The 4,760-nt window shown below is 34.5% G+C and overlaps 1 non-coding gene across 1 annotated transcript; it reads right to left on the bottom strand.

Moving 5' to 3' along the window:
- Window positions 1–4,365: 4,365 nt before the first annotated feature.
- LOC125999903 (small nucleolar RNA SNORA40) lies at window positions 4,366–4,490 on the bottom strand. Its single transcript, XR_007492339.1, has one exon. It is a non-coding gene; the product is annotated as a small nucleolar RNA SNORA40 (small nucleolar RNA).
- Window positions 4,491–4,760: the final 270 nt, after the last annotated feature.

Genomic DNA, 4,760 nt, shown 5'->3' with positions numbered 1-4,760 from the left:
TGCTATGCAGCCATGCTCTTCTGGAGCCTCTTTTTGGCCCAATCCCAAGAGGTTCACGCAAGAGGACAGTAGACAGACACACAGGCAGCACTCACAATTTTTCACAGTTGGGCCCCACTGGGCAGGCATAGTTTTGTGGATTTTCTCAGCCTGACGTCACAAACAGGGGACCTGGCTTCTGCAAAGTAATGCTTATAGCCGGTTTTCACTTTATGGAGCAGTTCCTTGGCGTTCGCTCTCTAGAATTGGCCTCTGGGAGAGTGAGTTTTCTGGAGCCTCTTTTCGGCTTACTCCCAAGAGGTTCATGCAAGAGGACAGTAGACAGACACACAGGCAGCACTCACAATTTTTCACAGTTGGGCCCCACTGGGCAGGCATAGTTTTGTGGATTTTCCCAGCCTGACGTCACAAACAGGGGACCTGGCTTCTGCAAAGTACTGCTTATAGCCGGTTTTCACTTTATAAAGCAGTTCCTTGGCATTCGCGCCCTAGAATTGGCCTCTGGGTGAGCGAGCTTTCTGGAGCCTCTTTTTGGACCACTCCTAAGAGGTTCACTCAAGAGGACAGTAGACAGACACACACAGGCAGCACTCACATTTTTCACAGTCAGGCCCCACTGGGCAGGCGTAGTTTCCCATATTATTTTTTTACTTAAGTAAAATTTTGTTTTATTTTTTATAATATTTTATTTAAACACCTTGATTACAAACATGATGTGGTTGGGTTTCTGTTATGTAAAGAACAACCCCCATCACTAGAAGAGCATTCCCATCACCAATGTCACAATTCTTCCTCCTCCTTTACCCACCCCTGCCTGTACTCTACACAGGCTTTCTATTTCCCTCATACATTCTCATTGTTAGGATAGTTCTCAATGTAGTTATTTCTCTCACTGAACTCATCACTCTTTGTGATGAGCTTCATGAGGTGACCTGTTACAGGCCTCCTCTCTTTTGTCTCTGAAAATTATTATTGCAAGAATGTCTTTCATTTTTCTTAAAATCCATAGATGAGTGAGCCCATTCTGTGTCTTTCTCTCTGACTTATTTCACTCAGCATAATAGATTCCATGTACATCCATGTATAGGAAAATTTCATACTTCATCTTTTCTGATGGCTGCATAATATTTCATTGTGCATATGTACCACAGTTTCTTATGACATATACTTATACATATGTATATACATATACATAATTTACATATCTTTAGGTAATGATGTAGTAATGCAATTTTGCTGCAACATAGGTAGAATAGGAAGATATATTAAATGAAGTAATCCAGAAAAGTGAAATATAAATACATAATGATATCAATAACATGTTGCATTTAGAATAACTTCATGAAGAAATTGTCTAAATGTGATTTGTAATGATTACCCTTGGCCCCAGAATAAAGAAGTAAATAAAAGTAAAATAAAATAATAAATAAAACTAAATTTTTTATTTATTGTCATTTTATTTTACTTTTATTTTATAAAATAAAATTTATAAATTATATATTTAAAATATATTCATATTTAAAATTAAATTTATTTTATATCATTTTTATTTATTTATTATTTTATTATTTATTTTTTATAAATTATTTATTATTTTATTTATTTATTTATTTTAGAAAAAATAAAAGTAAAAAAGAAAGAAGGAAATAAATTGAGTAGAACAGGAGAAATGTATATATGAAAGGATGAGGTCTGTGGGGTAACCTTTATATCTAAAAATCATATTTCTGGCTCTGACAACAGCTCACCCTCGCCCTGCTCCATGTTATCAGTTGTTGCCACATTTTGTGGCAGTCAGCAAGGGACCTGCCTTCCTGCTTTTAGGTCAGTCTTCTGCTTCATATATTCTTGACACATATGGAAATATAAGGGACAAATCTATATCTAATGCAAAGATCTGGTGTTCGAAGAAATGACTTTGCGTACTGCCTCCCGGTGGAACCCTATATAATGGCATGTAAAACTGCTAGTAAATGGACTTTGCTGCACGACAGAATTTCCCCCAACTGCGTGAGTGCATGTTCTTGTCAGTTGTGTCTTCTCCACTTTCTTGCCCTCGACACCTGATAGGATAGGTGTGATGAGGCAGCAACATCCTTAAGGGAAAGCTATCTTCTGCTGCCTTTTGTGAGCCACGGGAACCTCTGTGCAGGTTAACAGGACCTAGACTTGCTTGAGGGACAACGAGACCAAGGGGCTAGTGAGGGACGGATCTGATCCCTGCTGTGCATGACCAAAAGCCACAGGTCTGACAAGGGGCCCCGGTTAAGTGGTCTAAGTTGCATTGGTGGTGTTAAAAGATATCCAAGCTAAAGTCAACAATGGAGTCATGAGAACCAAACTTTAGCAATCTAAATTTAAAATGGTCCTGTTATACTGGCATGCTGCTGGACAGGAGGTGGTATTTCGAGATGCACTGTGGGAACATTGCTGTAGGAAGGCCAACACTGGTCATGGAATTGAATCTGATAAACTAAGTCTGAAACTCAATTTTGAAGGAGTTTGTGGCTTTTTTTTATTTAATCACCACATTTACAAAAATTTTCATACTGTGGTTTCAGTCACAGAATATTCAACACCTCACCACCAATATCACTAAATTTACAATAGTCTCAATAAAATAGAATTTAAAAATTGTGGTTTGTTATATTGTAACTGAAAATGTAACATGCTTATTACTTTATCTTATTTCAGCACACAATTCTTTTCTAGAGGTATCATTTTTAAATATTATTGTCAATGTGGTACTTTCTCTGACCTAACAGCACTCCTCTGCTATGTGGCAAGCTTTCCATCATTGAGTGGTTCTTCTAGCCCTCGTCTCTTTACTGATTATTATTGCTCTACCATGATTTTTATCTATTTCCCAAATAAGTGTGATTATTTTATGTCTATATTTCACACTCTGACTCATTTTGATCATACTCTTTATATCCATCCATGTATAAGCAAATATCATGATCCCATTTTTTCTAACAGCTGCTTACTATTCCATTGTGTCAATAAACCACTTTTTCCTTATTAACTAATCTGTTCTCAAACACTTGGGTTGTTTCCAGCTTTTAGCTATTGTGTATATATAGTTCTTTACTAAAAGGAGCAATGCAGAGGACTTTTCTGCATTCTTGGATCCTAGCATATATTAGTAGAATTAATATTTATAAATATAAACGTTATATTTATAAATAGTTTATAAATTCAATTTCTAACACTTTAAGGAATATACAAATATTTTATCAAAATGGCAGTACAAGTCGACATTACCACCAGTGAATTAGAATCTTTTTCACTCCATATTTGCACCAGTACTGTTTTTTCTTGTTCATTTCGATGTGTTCTAGTCTCTTTGTTGCAAAGCGATAGGTCATTTTTGTTAAAATTTGAAATTCAATTATGACTAATGGTTAGAACCATTTTTCGTGTGCATTTCGGTCATCCATTTTTTCTTTGAGATATTGTCAGTTTATTATTTCTCCCATATTTGGATGGAGTTACATTTTATCTTGTGAACTTCTGCCTGTGCTTTGTATAGCATAGAAATGAATAACTCCTTATTAGATGGGCATTGGGTGAATACTTTCTCCCATGCCACTGGTAGTCTTCTATTCTAGTCACTGTTTCCTTTGAAGAACAGAATCTTCTTAGTTTTATCTAGTCTTTTTTGTTTATCTTTACTTTCACTTTCTTTGTTCATGGTCTTTCATTCTTGAAGATGCCTTTAGGCTCAATGTCACAGAATGTTCTGCCTATGATTTCTTCTATGTAATTTATAGTTTCAGGTCTAATATCAAGGAATTGAATCCATTTTTATTTAAATTTTGTGCTTGAAATTAAATGTTTCTCTTTCTTTTTTTTTTTGGCATGTAGCTGACCAGTTTTCCCAACACCAATACTTAAATAGGCTTTCCTTGTAGTACTTTATATTTCTTGCCCCTTTATCAAAAATTAGCTGCTCATATAACTGAAATCCATTCTCAGAATATAATCAAGTCTATTCTATAGATCTGAGGGTCTATCTTTATTCAAGTACTTTGCTATTATAAATGATCATTATTTAACAGTATAGTTTGATGTTGGGGATAGTGATGCCCACCATCTTAATTTACCCAAGAATTTCTTTAGCTAATCATGGAGGTGTATTTTTTTCATATGAATGTGAGAAATTTTTAATCTTTTTCTTTAAAATCATCATGGCTTTACTTATAGGGATTGCAATAAATCTGTACATTGCATGGGAAGTATTGCAATTTTGATGTTAATCCTCCAAATACAGGATTATAAATATATAGGTATATAGTATATAGATTATTCATATAGAGGATATATGTTCCCATTTCCTTTTGTCCTTTATTTTTTCTCTTTTGCCATGTTCCTTCTCATCTGTATTAGGACTCATACCAAACAATGAGTTCTGAGTTGCCAAAGAGGATTTAGATTTTGCACCTGTCTCAAAGTTTCTGTCCAACTCCTTTATTTCTTAAAGCAGCGTTTTCTCTCTTAAGTTAACTACAAGATACTTGATAAACTAATGTAAAATTGTAAATGTAATAAACTTTTAATAGCTATTTCTTTTCTTTCATTATTTGTATATAGAAAATATATGGGATTTGCATATTAATTTTGAAGGATGCTACTTTTTTATACAAACCTATATTTGAAGAAGTATTTTTGTAGAGTCTTTAATTTTCTAAATAGAGAATTTATCTGCAAACAGTGAGAGCTTGAATACTTCCTTTCCCATCTGGATAATATTGATAGCT

The sequence above is a fragment of the Suncus etruscus genome, chromosome X, assembly GCF_024139225.1.
Source record: "Suncus etruscus isolate mSunEtr1 chromosome X, mSunEtr1.pri.cur, whole genome shotgun sequence".
Classification (NCBI taxonomy): domain Eukaryota; kingdom Metazoa; phylum Chordata; class Mammalia; order Eulipotyphla; family Soricidae; genus Suncus; species Suncus etruscus.
Note: the sequence above shows the minus strand (reverse complement) of the source record. Positions and strands in the feature narration are given on the sequence as shown.